The sequence below is a fragment of the Lagopus leucura genome, unplaced genomic scaffold, assembly GCF_019238085.1.
Source record: "Lagopus leucura isolate 7727_CA_CO unplaced genomic scaffold, USGS_WTPT01 Super-Scaffold_760, whole genome shotgun sequence".
NCBI lineage: Eukaryota > Metazoa > Chordata > Aves > Galliformes > Phasianidae > Lagopus > Lagopus leucura.
The window spans coordinates 2,388,077-2,405,159 of record NW_024962257.1 but is presented as its reverse complement, the minus strand read 5'-3'; positions in this window follow the sequence as shown (position 1 = coordinate 2,405,159).

Here is a 17,083-nt window from a genome sequence, read left to right as displayed (position 1 = left end):
CACCTCTGACACTGCCTGCTCTCACCTGCTCTCCCTCTTCCCCAGGAGGCTCACTGGGGCTCCCCTGTGCCCAAAAGCCTTCCCTTGGGCAGGGCCTGATCCCCATCTTTACACACATCCTCCAACATTACAGGGAACCCTGTGCTTTGGCCAGCTTCAGGGCTCAGCAGCAGCCTGGGTCCATGCACATCTCTGTTTCCTGCACATAGAGTGTATTACCTTCCCCTTAAAAACTTATGTCACCTTCTCAGGTTTTCTCCTTTAGCTGTCAGCATCTCCTGCATGGGAACAAACATCTCTTTTTGACATCCTTTCTCTTTTTAATTCACCATCTCCAATTTTCCCTTTCACCTCTGGGTCTAAGCCTAAGTCCAAACAGTTCCTTCTCTGTCTGTCGCTACCTTCTGGCCTTTGCTGTGCCTTCCATCTCCCTTCTACCCCTGCCCCAGATCCCACCCTGACAGCAGGGCTGGGCCTTGGCAGCACCGGTGTGGGCAGAGTGCGTCCCGTGCTCATTTTCAGGTCGACATCCCATCTGCCAGGAGCCCAACTGTTCGCCTGGCAAAAACCAAGGTGTGGGATCTGATGAAGAATTTGCTGGCCTGGATGCTGCCATCCCCCTCTCTGCCACTGCCCAGGACCTCGGTTTCTTCTGCAGCACCTTGTGCCATCCGAAAATCTACCACAGGGACCAAGGCAGCAGGTAGAGGGAAGCTGATTCCTCCTTTTGCTTTCTTTACATCTCAAATCTTTTGCCCCAAAAGCCAGCTGAGCCCATGCCTCCCTCCTTTGCTAGGTTGCTGTGCAGGGATTTGCACCCAAAATTTGCTATGTGACTGAAACTGCTGTTAGACCCCAACTGAAGTCTGAGTGTTGAGGAGAGGAGCCCTTTGGAGGCCAGCAGGCAGGAAGGACGGACGGATGGACGAATGGACAGGCAGTGGGTTGGCAATGCTCACAGTGCCTTTGTACCAAGCAGCAGCAACAGCAGGACCTTCTGAGAACTCTTTAATAAGTTGTTCTGTTGAGGGCAGCCTGCCCTAACCCACCCAGACAGTATTCACATTGATCCTGGGGATACTGGCAAAACCTGCTCCCAGCCCTACAGGAGGAGGCTGGAGCAAGAGGACAAGCAGAGAAAGGAAGCATCCCCACCCCATCCCCCTGCCGCAGGGCATTGCCCACATCCATCAGCCCATCACCCCCTCCCCATCACTTCCACCTCTGCCCACGTCACTGGGATGGAGCTGCACCCTGAGGTCCCCCCCCCCCAGTGCCATCCCAGTCCTGCAGAGCCGCAGCGCAGCCGTTGGCGGGGCTTTGTCAGGAACCAAACACAGTAACTGTTTAACGATTTAACTGCACTAATGAATATTGGGCCAGATATTTTCAAGGCCTGTTCAGACTGATTACTTGGAGAGCTGAGTATGTCTACCAATTACCCAGGCAATTAGGCAACTAATTAAACACTTACCCTCAGCTTCATAAACAGAAGAGAGAGAGAGGGGAAAAAGGAGGGAGGGAGGGAGCTGGCTCTGGTTTCTGTGAAATATTAGCTGTCAGAAATTGCTGCTTGCAAGGAAAGGTGCACAAAGGCAGACGGATCCAGGCAGACAGAATGACTGACGGCTCACTGCTCTCGGCCCCTTTGCTTTGACATGAGCTGTGGGGTTTGTCCTCCTGGGCAGGTGATGGGCTCCAGGATACGAAGGGATGCCCCACAGCCTGGGACACCCACCCTGTGCTAAAGCACACATGATGAAAGGAGAAAGCAGCAGCAATGCAGCAAGCTGCAAGCCAGACCATGGCGAGAATTGCTTTGCAGTGGAAAATAAGCAGGAAAGGCCCAGAGTGGGCACACTGTAGGGTTTATGTTCTTGGGTTTCATCCAGTCGGAGACTTTTAGGACCCACCCACTGACTAGTGCTGGTTGATGCCTCGTCAAGGGTGGGAGGGTGGAGGCAATGCCTGGATGAAATCCCACATTCTGCATCTGCTCAGGCTGTTGGCACAAAGGAGCTGAAGCCGAAGTTCGAATGACATGAAGCCACACGGTGTTTCAGGTTGGGATCTCCCTTCTCACCCCACTTGGTGGCATGGGCACCTCTGCAGAGACGTGTGTGTTCCTGGAAATAATGGACTTGGGAAGGAATGTCACTGGAGGATGTTCAGAAACACTTTGTCGTTATGGAGTGAATTTTGACAAACAGCCCTTTCCTGGGGGAAAATAAATAAATAAATAAATAAATAAAGATGTTGGGGAAAAAATGATAGAAATATTTTGGTTACTTTCTAATCTATTTTACATTCTTCACCTCTTTCTGGAAATATGCTTATCCCTCCATTCTCAAAGTGCCAGCCCTGTGGCCCTGTTGGAACACTGAGACTCCAGAGGCATCCGGCAGACACCTCGTAGCACATTGCAAAGACCTCTATCAATATTCAGTGCATCGGCTCTTTGTGATATTTATTTATCCATCCGGGCAGCAATCTGAAATCGGAGCAGGATCAGAAAGATGCTCGATGGTAGATTACTTCCACATCAGAGCTGCTGAGGCCTCTGCCTAGCTGGGTGGGATCCTGCAGGGCTACATTTGTGCACGTTTGGGATATTCTCAGAGCTGCAAGGACAGGGAGCAAACCCTGACATCTCTCTGCACTGAGGCACTCTGACAGCCTAGAATTATCTACTCTCTTTTGATACCATTCTTCTCGAAGTGGTGGCTTCTGAAGACTGTAGTAAGGTAAACCAGATTACTTTGAGGATGAAATCGCCTCCATGATATTGGCCTTATACAGGAACCATCTTGACAAGCTACTCTATATTGGTAGCACTGGCAGATGGACACCATCCTGCTCGTGAATATTCAGCTATAGATGTACCTTTCCTGAGTGCAGTGATGGAGCTGGTAGGAATAACTGGATGTGACACGTGGTTGATAATGCACAGATGGCATTTAACAAGGTAAATGAGTGAGCTGAGGGGCTTCACCAGAGGCTTCTGATAAGGTAAAGATGGAGTCTGCATAGCCCTGGAGTCTGTATAACCTGGAGGCACTTCACAAATGTCTCCCACTGTACTGGGTCATCTGGCACAGCAGTTCTAGCTGCTTATTTCTTCTTTGCAGCTCTCCAAGGCCTTTGCACTGTGTTTGGAATTGAGAACCTTCAAGTCTGGCCCCTTTACTGCCATGTACTGCAGGAGGGCTGGGTGGTGACCCCCATGATGTGTGTTCTTTCTGGGCTCCTGTCTCACCTCTGCATTTCCTCCATGTTCTCCTTCCTCCAAGTGGTTCCTGGTGAGCCCCTGAGTCTGCAGCCATGTCTCCTTGTGCTGGGATCAGGCAGCTCACTGCTCCACACCACTAAGCCTCCCAGGCGTGCACCCCTTACTGCACTGGGGAAAGCAATCCAAATTTGTATCATGCCCACACTGAACATAACAATTACTGATGATCTGCTTTTATTCAAATCTCATTGAATAAATCCAGCCCTTTTCCTAGCATGCATTCATTTCCAAACCTTCAAGGCATCCATTCCCTTTCTACCTCCTCCCCCCTCCACCTTTCTGAGACATAGCCCTGCAGAGCAGTGATTTCTGAGGCCCCAGGGACTGCAGCACCGCTCTCTGGTTTGCAGATGTCCAAGTGACACGGACAAAAGGTCACTCAGCTGTAGGACACTGTGAAGCTGGTGGCCTGCTGTCACTGCTCAGCCTATTGCAGCATCCTTTGGTGACGCCTCGAGTTTCATTGGGAAGCCTCCATGTCTCCACCTTTGTGTAGGTGGAGCCGTGCAGAGTTTGCTTGAACTGGTTTTGCTTCCCTAAGGAAAGGCAAAACACCCCACTAGTAACAGCCACGTCTCCAATGTACCATAGGGCTCTCTTGGATTCAGGCCCACTGGGAGCAAAGAGAGATTTCTCTCTGTCTCCACTGATGCAGGATTGGACCCTTAACCATTACTCCAAACAAAACAAGCTGTCCTGGTAATTGGGGTAGGTCTGCTCTTGCGCTGGAGAGCTGAAATGTTTATTGTGTGAAACATCAGAAAAAGGAAAGGAATCTGCTGGGAGCACTTGGTTCATTCCCGTCCAACATGCCCCAAATCTCTGTTTGAATGCTGGGTCTGTGGCACGGAGACAGGAGCTTGTTTTGATAGTTTCCCTGCATTCAGAGGCATGAACACTTCACAGTTTTCTGTTTAAATGACCCATTTCTGAGAGCGGAAAGCATCAGCCAATACGAGCCCGGGCCCCTCTGTATGTATCCGGAGTTTACAAACCATCCCCACCGATGCGTGGTAGTTAATGGACACTCCTGCTGCTTAGGGGGGCTGGAAAACTGTTCCAGGTGACTACCAGCCCCGGATAGAGACAGCACGGTCCCCAGAGGTCTGCAGAGACACATGAGAATGAACTCAACGTCTCTCCCAAAGCATGACGTTGATTAATGATGGCGCACAGCTCCGTCCTGACGGCGGGCTGCTCTGCTCACTGCAATCTGCAGGGAATGGCTGTATATAAGGGAACTGAGCAGCAGTGTTCGCAGCGAGCGAGGTGCTGGCTGAGTGCAAGATGCTTTCAGACATCAAATTGGCAAGGCACATATGGCAGACCCAGTGCTATCCCTCACCTCTGCTTGCTCCTTGCCTGCACGCCTGGGTCCAGCTGGCAGCTTGGCTTTGCCCCCTGATGGACACTCCGGACACCTTCCTGCTTGGGGACAGACCTCTGTGTGACCTGGTGCTGGTTTTGGACACAGCACTGTGCTGGCGCTCAGGAAGATGGTGCAGTCTTTGGCCAGAAAAGCTGCTTTTCCTTCTTTGCTTTGTGGTTTCAGCTTCTCCCTGAGCTTCCACAGGCGATGGCACAAGCTAGAGGAGGCATTAGCCACTCTTAGACCATTGGCAGGAGCAGAAATATGAGCAAAGAGCTGCAGGGAACCTTAATTCCTTCAGGAGTCTGACTACTCATGTCTGTCATCCTAAGGACCCCAGACATATCCTGGAGACCTGAGCACCACCCAAGTCTTTGTCCCTCCTCAGTTCTTGTCCTCCTCAGACCACACAGGGCACAGCCCGTTGCTCCAAGCCCTTCCCAAGGGGTTCTGAGCCCCACAGGGCAGTGCTCAGAGTGGCAGCTTAGAGGAGCTGAGGCTGCCTGGATGCGGTCCTGCAGCACTTCTCATCCTCTCCAGGGGACTCTTTCCCCACTGGTGCATGTATGGGGACTATCCTCCAATTCTGTACGAAATAGAATTTTGGTGCCTAGGAAGAGCTGGAAAATCCTCCTCTTCCTATAGGGTATTACAGCTTTGAGAGCAGTTTCTCCAGTTCCTCTTGCTCACCTCAAAACTACTGTGCACCCCCAGTTTGCTCCTTGGCGTGAGCAGAGGAGGAGGACCTATGCAGGGTCTGAGTGAAGCATGTGCATCTGGGCAACTTTCACCCCACGTGCTGTGCAGCTGAGGCTTCTTGGGATCTCCTTGTGCAAAGTTGAGAACATCTGCAAAAGCAAAGGTTAAGAAAGCTACCAGGGATTCATGTTACCTCTCTCCCTTGAGAACTCTGTGACATCCATTCGCACCACTTCCCACGTAATCAAAAAACAAACTTCGAATGCTTGAGAATGTAACTTCTCTCAGAGGCAGATCCATGGTGGCAAGCCCTGTGTAGAGCAGCAGGTTTCCTGGTACAACATACCGGCTGCCTCTGAGGGGGGTGATGCTATCTCAAGCAGGTTGTGCAAACAGCTGGCAGGAGGAGCAGGGTACAGGGGACACTTGATTTCCATAACCTACGTCTGACGGCACAGCCTAAGATGCAGTGTTCCTTTCACCCTTAATCCAGACAGTGCTGGGAGCCCTTCGTAGCTTTCTGTGACAAGCAGAAGGAAAACGTCTGCTTGTTTTTGGGAGAACAGCTTTGGGGCGCCTGGATTGAGGCACTGCTCATGATGCAAGCAGCAGCTGGGCTCCCAGCAGAGGGTGCAGGGTGGCTGCTGTCTCCAGACTCCTAGCAAGCCTTCCCCCAGCCTTGTTCCGAAAGCTGCTCTTGGGATCTGGCTGATTTCTGGCCATAGCACTGCCCCTTCCCTCTGACACAGCAGCAGATAGGCAGTAGTGGGAGAGAAGCACTGAAATTCAGCAGGACCAGGCGTGGGATGCAGGAAGCTTTGCTCCATGTGGGTCCACAGCCAGCTGCCAGAGGAGTCGTCTGGATTTACTATTGCCACTGCCCCACTCCCCATCCCATACCTGCACCGAGGTGTTTCCATTCCTGCATCCTCCTGGTGCTCAGAGGTGAAGTATGCCAAAGTTTCTGGAGAGCAGGAAAAAAATTCCCCTCAGAGTCTGGAAAGACCTTATCATTTAAATTAAATGTTGGCCTTTGAGAAGACAAAAGGAGCACTGTCTCCAGCAGGGCTGCCTGGCGACATGGCTGATATTTATGACAGTGCAGGTAGTTTAAGAAAACAGAGGCTTCTCACTGGAGATTTGGGTCTTCAGCCTAACTGGGAGCTTGGGCTGGAAAGGTTCAGTCGCTAATTAAATCTAAGTTGGACACTGTTCCATAGAGGGCAGATTGTAACTATAAGAGGATGTTAATGTGGATTTTAAATATTTATTATAACTGAGGTAGGTTATAAAAACAGACATTCTTCCTTTCAACACTCTATAATGTCAGATTTAGAGGTTTGTCTCAGGCCGTGAGTGATTTCCCAGCAGCTGTCAGGGGCTGGAGGGCAATTTATCACCCTCCCAGTGAGAGACCTCGCCGGACAGTGAAAGATTAGAGTGCTGATTTATGGAACGCAAGGAAAAAACAACGTTGTTGGAGCGGGTGCCTGGGTGCTGATTTTCACACACCTGTTCCCAGCCAAACCAGTAAGTGATTTCCCTTCTTCTCCTGGAGGAGCCGAGGCTTTGTAGCAGCAGCCTGAGGGAGATGGGCAGGCAGCTCTTCACTCCTCAGAAGCATGGCTCTACAAGGGTTAAAGCCACTGCAGAGACCCGGGGGCTGTTGCAGAGGTTCCAAAATTGGAAATGCTTTGGTTCAGCTTTGCAAAGGGAAAAACCCAAAACACAGTCCCCACTTGAATGGCTCCAGCCCTGCCCAGCCCCACAGCCCCCTTGTAGAACTTCTCCCAGCCAGCTCCCTTCAGACAAGCCAGAAATCCAGGCTCAGTGGTCCCTGCCTTGTGTGACCACAGCAATTGCTGCATAATTCAGGCTCTGCTGGGTAAATGGGTCTGTCAGGACGCTTGCTCTATTTGGCTTTTCCTCCTGGTATCATAGATTCATTGAGGTTGGAAAGAACAACTAAGATACTTTAGTCCAACCATTGACCCATACTGCCTCCTGATTATCTCTCCCCACTTTCCTCTTATCTCCTCTTTCTAGAGAAGCTTTGTTAATAAGCCTGTCTTCAACACATGGTCAGGAGCCTGAAAGCCCATCTTCAAAAGACCAAAGGGAAAAGGCAAGAAGGAGCTGGGGTGGAATTGGTGTGGAAATGGGTTTGCTCACCTTGGAAACAGTGTGGTTCAAGGGAGCTGGAGGGGCTGTACTGGGGGGACAGGTAAGCACTGAAAACCAGATGGACAGACAGCAGATGGAGGTGTTTTCATTGATCCCAACACAACTGACTTGAAAATTCCATCTCTCAGGGAAATGAAATAGCTTTGGAGTAGAAATAGCTTTTAAGACCAGATGAATCCCAGTGCTTCTCAGGTGCATTCTATAGACAAACTGACCTGTTCCACATGTGGTCTCAGGTCCATACAGGGTGAGTCCAAATAACCACACATGGTCTTGGCACAAAGAAACCAACATCTGGATGCCCATCCTAGGTGCCACCCACAAGCTGCACTCCCTGTAGAGGCCCCCAGACCTCAATGCCCAGGTCCAGCAGTCCTGCTCTCTCCCTTCTTCAGACTGGGATTTATCAATAGCTTCACACACTTTGTCTTCCTTGTGCAGCACAGCTGATGGCCACATCCTGCGGCATGGCTACACTCGTGCAGCTCAGTCAATTAGAGCAGACCGTGCCGCCGTCTGATTTGGTTTGTTACTTAGCAAAGGGAAAAGTGGAGACAGGATTGATTCAATAGTCTAAGACGAGGCTTGGGATGGTCGAACGAAGGGCTCCGTCTAAGTGTTAGTGATTGGTTTTAAATCAGTCTCCCTTCGCTCTGGATTTCGTGACGTGGGGGGGAGCTGGGACTGAAAATCCTCTTGTTGGTGAGAACGTGCTAAAAGGGCAATTTACTCACTCCCTGCATTGCCATTCAGGCTCAGCAGGGCTCTGGAGCTGTAGGAGGCCTTCGAGTTAAACACTAGGAGTGGAAAAAACAACTTTCAGGTGTGGTTCAGGACGTACTGAAAACAGCTCCTGGGGGTCCGTCCATGCGCAGCCCTTTCCAAAGCACGACATGGGGCTCTCTGAGCAAAGGGGAAGGTCTGAGCTCTGTCACTGCCTGTGGCCCAGCAGAGGGTGGGAATGGGGAGAAGGTGCTGCTTCTGGCTGAGATTCGTCTCCACAGAATCTAAAGCTGCTGGATTAAAGGCCTTCATGAAAACACGCATTTAGAGAAGTGAACCTTGCCAGGCAAAATATGAACAATCTGATTCCCCCTTCCAGAAATGCGCTGGTCACTAAAGCGAAATGGTTTTAAATCAAAGCCGCTGAAGAATTCCATTAAACGGGCTGAAGAGGAGGAAAGAGGCTGTGTGCAGCAAATAACTGCATTAGCCACACAGCAAAACAAATAGAAGAAAAGCCTCCAAACAAAATTACTTTTCGCAATTAGGGAATGAATAACTCTTTAGACAAAAGCAAGGCAAGGGAAGAAAAATTTAGCATAGACCGATGCTTCTAATTGTCTTTCTTTCAGCTCCTCTGTTCGCTGATCCATTGAGCAGCGATAGAGACATTAAATTTGGTGATTATGTTCAGTGTTTCTGATGACAGCGAGCTGCCCGTGATTTTGGCTCTGCTCAGGTGTGGGCTGGAGCAACTTGCTGTGCAGGGGAGGTGAATCAAGGTAAAGCATCCAAGCCCCTTGGTCCTTAGCAGCTCCTGCAAGAGCTGAATCCCCAGGAAATCAGCAGGACCTTGCTTTCCCAAAGCTACCGCTTGCCTGGGCTTTCTTCTGATTCAGATCAAGTTCGTACTTATGGCTTTGATTGAAATAGGCATGTGATCTTATTATCCATATGTCCACCGGGGTGCGTGTCACAGCTTGCCTAGCACATGGTAGTGCTTATAGTATCATTAACAGTGTCTGAATAGCAACTGTTAGTTAGAGTCAGCCTTTATTATCACATGGGGCTTCGCTGGGATTTCTTTGGTTATTATTTTTTCCCATCTTGTTGGGAATGTTTCCCGTTCTGCACTGGCTGATGGCAGTTGCCTGCAGAAGGGCGTAACGTCGCCCTCTGAAGATGCCTGTGGTGTCCTTGGGGTGGGTGAAAGCTGGGGTGCTCTTTAAACTACTACCACAGCCCTATGCCATCTACATTATGTTAGCTTTTTTTTTCTTTCTTTCTTTTTCCTTTTTTTTTTTTTTTTTTTTTTTTTTTTTTTTTTGGACATTTTTGCTCCTTCCAGATGGGATTAATTCAGAACAAGGGCTGATGACCACAGATGAGCTTCTCATAGTGAGGCACTCACATCCCAGCACAGACTTCGTCCTGATAGTTCCTCTTCTGGGAAGGGGACAATGGAGATGCTGCAGCTCATGGGAACATCAGCATTTAGACCAGGGTCTTCAAGGACCACGGACTGGCACCCAGTGGTTTTCATTGCAGGTTTGCATTGATCCGTGCCCAAACACACCATGGCTTGGGATGCCCATATCTTTTTGAGCATCATCATCATGTGGGGAGCAGTCCCCAGAGCAGGGAGTGGGTGAGGACCCATCCCAGGTCCAGCCAGCAGCACGGTGGGTGGGAGAGGGGCTGGGATTGATGGGGCGATTTACATTCCTGGGAAGTCCTTCGAGCAGTGATTTAGCAGCCGTGATGGCTGGGGAGAAAAACGATCCCTTTGCTGCTGCTGCAGCTGTGGGGAAGGATTGTGGGAAATGTTTCTCTCCCAAGCCTGGCTGCTCCTGCCCTGAATCTCCTTCCCAGTTGCTCCGTCACCACTGTGTTGTACACAGGGCTGTGGCTGGTGCCAGACGTGCCCCAGGAGCAGAGCATCTCAGCACCCTCTCTGGCTGTGCCTGTGGGTGCCTATGGTAATAACCACTGCTCTTCATGGAGTTATTTCACTTTTTTCCCACTTCCCCCATGCTTTAGCAAGGCTCTGAGCAAACAACATCATCCTCAAAACAGGAAAGTTCCCAGCCCTGGAGATGTCCCAAACATCAAGGGTTTGCCCTGCACTGCTGACAGGACGTTTATTCCCCTTCCCTTTCATGTGCAGGCCCTGTGATGTATTGACCTGCTGTGTTTGTTCAGTTGTGGTGCAGCCTCTGGCCAGGGCAGCCTGGGCTGGACGAGCTCATAAACCTCAGCTGCAAGCCTTGCATCAGACCTGCTCCATTCTGCTGTCCTCTCTTAGGCAAACCTTTCCAAACTTTTCTTGCAAATGAATAATTTTGAGATGAACTTCTGAGGAAAAGGGCAGTGCTGAGGTTGAAGCCAAGAACTGGAGATCTGGAGAGGCGGTGCTGCGAGCACAGCACAGCAAACGTGACCACACATTGATGTGTACACCGTGCACTGCCCTGACCACAGCCATCCACACGTCCCCAGTGGGCAGACAGCCTGTGCTATGCACTTAACTGATGAATTAAACAACTCTAATTAATTCCACTTATAAGATGCCTCTAGGTGTATTTACAACAAGAACAATAAAAACAGTATGCATTACATGATAGCACACAACAGTAGTTAATGCAAAGGAGGGCACAACACAGCCACAGTGCTGACCTGTGTGCAAGCCTGAATGGGCAGAACCACCGGGGCTATTTCTGGTGGTCCTCCCTCCACTCTGATTCCATGTGCTCATTCACTTGCTGACACGGTCCTTTTTACTCTTGCATTTGGGCAGGTCTCCAAAGCCTGTGGTGCGGTGGAGGCAGGCAGTTGGGGAAGGGGTTTGAGAATAGCAGAGGACCAGCAGCTTCCTAGGGCTCCTCCATGGGTTGTGTGGGGGATGGTGAACCTGCTCTTCACACATGGGGTGTTTGGGGATGGCCCACGTGCACAAGCTGTGTTTTCTTCTCCTACAGTTCCCAGGGCTGCCGTTTATTGATGTGTTGGGTGCCACAAGGGTTGGTGGGTAATTAATGATGAGAGACTCCCAAGAGTTGTTACTCTGTTTGCTGCTATTGGGTGTGATGTCTGCCTGTGCCAGTGCTCCTAAGAGCCAATTTCCCCATCGGAGATGTATGTTGTAGTGATTGTGCACAACCTGCTCTGCTCTGCATCTTCCTAAGCCCTTGCTTTCAGGATGGGGCCGTACCCAAGACAACTGAGGGATCCAAGGCTGGAATTTACAAACCAGCCCACCTGTGACAGCGCTCTGCTTCTCTCCCAGCCACAAAGGGCAGCAAACATAGTGCTGGAGCTTCTTACAAGCAGAGGTGCATGGAACATGCACCTCCATGGGGCTGTGCAAGCTCCCATCCCTGTTTCTTTGGCAGAGATTTCACTCAGAATTTCTGTTTGTGGGGCTCCTGGCCCTACATCTGACACTGATCAGTGTTCCCGTGGGCTCCCATGGCAGCGGACAAATCATCAGATTATTTGTGAATTGTAGCCGCCCAATAGGAGTCCAGAGCTTCAACTGTAAATGTGAAATCAGCCGCTTCTTACAACTTCAAAACAGGGAGCTGTTAACAAGTCAGGTAAATTAAGCAGCAGACTCCCTCCACTAACAGGCAGAGCTGTCAGGAGAAGACAGATGCCTGCAATCAGCGCCAAGCTCAGCCCAGCTCTGTGGGGTTCAGGCTCTCCTGCACCTTTGAGGCAGGATGCGTGGGCCAGTCCTAGTGCTGAGGATGAAGCTCTTTTGGGAGCAGATTTGCCTGCAGGCTTTGCTCACCGCTTGGTGGGATGCTCTTACATGAACCCAAACTGGGGGCAATACCCAAATATGCTGCAGCACCCCACATCCTGTTTCCTGTTGGAGCTGACACCCAGATGTCCTTTAAGATCCCTTAGCACCAAGGGGCCGAGAGATGTGAGATCAGAATCTGCAGAAATTATTCTGCCAGAATAAAATGGCTTTGAAATCCCAGGTTGACAGAGGATAAAGAATGGGCACCGGTGTTCAACCCAAGTGTGAACTGAGCGCACATCTCCACATCTGAACAAAGCCACTTTCCCCAGAAAAAAGCATCAGCCATCACCCACAAAACAGGGTTTCAGCTCCTGCTGGGTGCCCACAGCCATAGCACAGCTCCGAGTGCTCACAGCCAGAGCAGCTCTGACAAGGGAAGGGTGCAGCCACACTTGAATTCATTAGGTAAATTCATTATGGAGGATTTGAATACATGCAGAACTTAGCGTGCCGCACGCACCCTTTGGCAGGGCTCCGCAGCGCTGTAATCAACCAGTGCTGACAGTGGGGAGCGTGGGTTTATCAATCCTCACTTATATATTGATTTAAATAGCATACAGTTAAATAAGTAGATGTTTTTTAAATTCCCCTTTCTTGCTGCATGGCAGATCAGGTTAAAATTCTTAAGAAGAACCACCGGCACGAACCAATACACATAGCATTCCTCTGAAATGTGAAAAGCGTTCACCAAAAATTAATATTGATCTTTTGGGTGAAACCAGGAGAACAGATCAGGGTGGGGAATTCCTTTTTTTCTCGCCTGGTTGCTTGGAACAAAGTTGCTACAGAGAAGCATCTGCCATCCTCGTGCCTCCCTCGGAAAATTCTTCTGCAGTTTATTTTAAATATTTATGCTGGTACAGAAGGAATCACTCTCAGCTTTGTGTCTGCAAACAATTCCCAGCAAAATCCTGCAGGAGGCTTTCAAGGTTGGGGCCTTTTTTTAAGTAGTTTGGAGTCCTTTGCATAAAACGTCATCTGGTTTTATTGTTTTGACACTTCCGCAATGATAAATATTGTTGCTGAAAGTCAGCAAAACAGATGGATGGCTTCCTTGGCGAATTTCGTCAAATCTCATGCTAATTAAGGGGGAAAAAAAAAGAACTGAGATACTGCGTTCACTTCTCTGACTTGACACATGGGGAAGAACGCAGCAGCCTGCCAAGCCACGAGCCAGCAATGCAGTCTGAGGGGAGTTTGGCTTGGTAAGAGAGGCTCACACCTCCTCGTGGAAATGTTTTGGAATAATGCTGCCTTTCGCTGAGTTTCAAGGGGGTAGGACGTCTCATAACGTTGCTGAAGGTGTTGGGAATCGGTGCTGAAATGCAGTTATCAAAGAGCTCGTGTGCATCTTCGTGCTTGGGCAGACCTGCAGGGACAGGATGGTCACAGACCCAGCAGTAGAAAAGCAGCAATGGGGAAGGAACCCGAGGCTTCCCCTGCAGGGACCTCCAGCTCTGGGAGAACAGGAGCAGGAGCGGTCCCAGCTCTGGGAGTTCTTCCTCTGCCCACAGCACCTGGCTGTCTGTGAAACAGCCACAACGCCAGCAGAGTTACAGGCTGGCACGAAATCAATCAGTTCCAGGAGGTAAAGACTGGAAAACACCAGTGGACTCCAAGGGGCGGTGGGAATGAGGAGGACCTGCCCAGGGTTTTGTTTATCCTTTCATGTTCCCATCATTAAGCGAGGGTTGTTTTCCTTCCAGCAGCTTGAACTCATCTGTTTGTCTTCATCTCTGTTTGCAAACAGCAGCCAAGCCCCAGCTTTGCTTTCACTTCATCCTCGGTGGAGAGCAGCAGAAATGAGAACCGCAGCCCATCGCAGTGTGAGGGATGGGGAGCAGCTGAGCAGGAGCTCTGAGCCCTCGAGGAGCCTGGGTTGAACAAGCCAAGCATGGGACCGTGGGCATCTGTGGGGCTCCCATTCAGCTTGGGATGGGTAATGAAGTGTGGCTGAAAGCATGCTGTTGCAAAAGGCAACGTGTCTTGCAAACCTCCTTCTGATGGGGAATACTATCTTGGTTACACTACTGGGGGTCCTTGTTACATCCTCGAGGATCCTGGTTATGTCCTTAATGCTGTCTAAGGCTATGTCCCTTAATGCTAAAATCCTTAAGCAGGACTTTTTTTTCTGTGTAATGTAGGGGAGCAAAATGTGACAGACCAGTTGCAGGTCAGGAACAGAGGAATGGCTGAGTTTCGGCACCAGTCTGTCCCTAAGTCATTGACTAAGTTAGTGGTAGTTCACCAAGGAGTAGTTCATCATTAATAATCTTTTCCATCATTGCAGCCTTGAGTTAGTTCCTCCCAAGACAACCTTATATCCATCAAACAATGCTGACAGTAAAAATCCTCCCTTGCCCAAAGCAAAGGAACCATTCATCACTGGGTGCCTCTGCTCTTCTGCTGTCCCAATGCAGCTCTTCCCTGCAGCAGCACCTCACCTCCCCATGGCCACAACAGCCAGCTATTTCCCCACTTTGCTGTAGCTGTCCTGGATAGCCCATGCTTTGATTCCTCAAGACGTCCAGCTCTAAAAGACCATCCCACTGACACCTGGGCTCCCTGCACCATACACAGTCCTGTTGCTATTTGCAACACTGCCCAGACACCCCTAATGTGAGCACCAAGGAGAGACAGCTGAACCACTGTGCCTCCATTTATCATAAACACCTCCTGAGCCTCCAGACCCCCACAGGATGCGGCTTTTGCAACCTTGGCCAGACCTTCCTGGCCTTCAGACTCACATTGTTGCATTTATGACTTCTTTTTAATTTTAAAAATCTCACTGATATTTTGCATCTTTCTTTCAATTTTTTTTATTATTATTTCCCAGAGTGCTAATACTCCTTTCAACAGACCTTGATTAATGGCTGAAACCTCAGGAATATTCCTGGTATTCACTTAGCCAGAGCAATTACACTGCAAAGAACAGCATGAGGACCCTGGTTTGGCATGCAAATAGCCGAGTTACACAATTAGCTGATGCACAATTAATTGGAATAATGACAAATACGGCCAAATAAGGCTGGATTTAGCCTGTGTAAATCTGAGGCATACCTTGGGGTTATACAATTAAGAGAAGTAAGGAGATAACAGCAGAATCCTTCAAGGACGAAAAGCCTATTCCTGAGAAAAAATGCTGTTCTCTTTGGATCCAACCTGGGAAAAGCTGGCAAAGCCCCACGAAAAGCAATCTGTCCATGGCAGTGAGATGGACAAACATCCCACACCGACAAGGGCCCGCGCTGAGCGCCAGCCTGGGCAGGGCACCTGGCTGTGGGGATGGATGGTGGGGGACAGGAGCTTGTCCTTCTGTCCTGCAGCTGTCTGTGGTCTGTGGGGCATGCAGTGACCATCCTGCCTGGCCCCGCAGCAACAAAGGAATTCACCGGTGGGCAGACATGGGCTGGAGAGGCAGCCACAGCAATGGGGGATCTCGGGATGTTTGGGAGCACCCCCAGATCCCTTAAATACAGCAGTAGGGGGAGACATCCTGGAGTTCCTGCACCTGTCCACACTTGTTTCCCCATTTGTGGTGCCCTGGTCAAGCACTATGAAACATTTGCCATGTTCAGTCTTTACTGCAGTTCTGTTGGGAGCAAACGATTCTTTAGGATTTGAATCAACGTCCATCAGGCCAATGCTGTCCATGTGACTTCAGTGGGGTTGGGATCATCTCTTTAGCAGGTAGGTTATTACAGTAAGTGTTATTTATCTGGAGATTTAGCCTTGAAAAACGCCGAAGAAAATTTTAAGCATCCAGAGACAAATTCTGCTTGATCACACATACAACAATGATTGATGGGAATGGAAAAAAACAAATGCTGTAACGATGATGTGCTCACCTGTCAAAAAAATTAGTCATCTTAAGTGTGCAGAATCATGCTTAGGGTGTGTGTGTGTGTGTGTGTGTGTGTGTATGGATATGTACACCAACACACGTGTGCAAGTGCACACAATGTTACGCCTGTCCCACAGTGTGTACACATGTGCTCTGGGTCTGGGAATGCAATGAGAAGGAGGCTCTCACATGGCAGCAAGTACAGTTCACAGCAGTGGCAGCAGTCCTTTGCAGAGGGATGGTGAGAGGAAGCGTCTCATTATCAACATGTGCCATAGGAACTCATCACGGACCTGGAGGAGAGCACACAAAGCACGTACGCAGAGGCCTAATTTCACATTATAGGTTAAACTGAGCTGTCTTTGAGCACAGAAGATCTGACAATATTTCATCCCAGGGGCTGCTGCTGACACAGAGAGGGGCTGACTTTGCAGTACTCCTGCATCATCTATATGCTATCACATATTTGAAATAGATGTACGATGTAACGGATCCAGGACTTATTCTTGCCACTCAGGTTGTAGAGTTTGCTGCTTTCAAATGTTTGTGTTCCTTGCTGTGGATCTGAGAGGGTTTGGGCTTTGTGGTGTGGGTTGGTTTGTTGGAGTTCTTTCGGAGGGGGAGGTGAGGTATTTATTTATTAATTTTTCCCTCCCCCCCCCCAGCAAAATTTCAGGTGACTTCGAGTCATTAAAGCTGAGCCCAAGCCTCCCCTCCCATTTGAAACCATCACAAGAGCTCAGGAGCAAACAGGACCATCCCAAGATTTCTGTTTCTTTACATAAATCAAATTCTTCTACAATCCCTCACCACAACGCGCTCAGATGTGCCTGCCAGGCTCGCTCCCTCCCGGCAGCGCTCTCCTGGATTGCCTGCGAGACGAGCGGGACCCCCGGGAATTGTTTAGCAGCGATTCACTGGGTCAGTGTATTAGAACAGACTCAAGTCTATCAGCCAGATGGTGACTTCAGAAAAAAATTGACACACCATTTCAAACTGATTTCACGCGAATCCTCCTGAGGGGAGCCAGTGGGAATCCGGCAATCAGATCTGTTGTGAATAAATATTACAAAATTGCCAATTACAAAAGGGATGTTTAAATTGTTTGACTGATTTAGGAGGCTATTCGTTCCTTGCCTTCGACTTTGATGACGGATCTTTTGA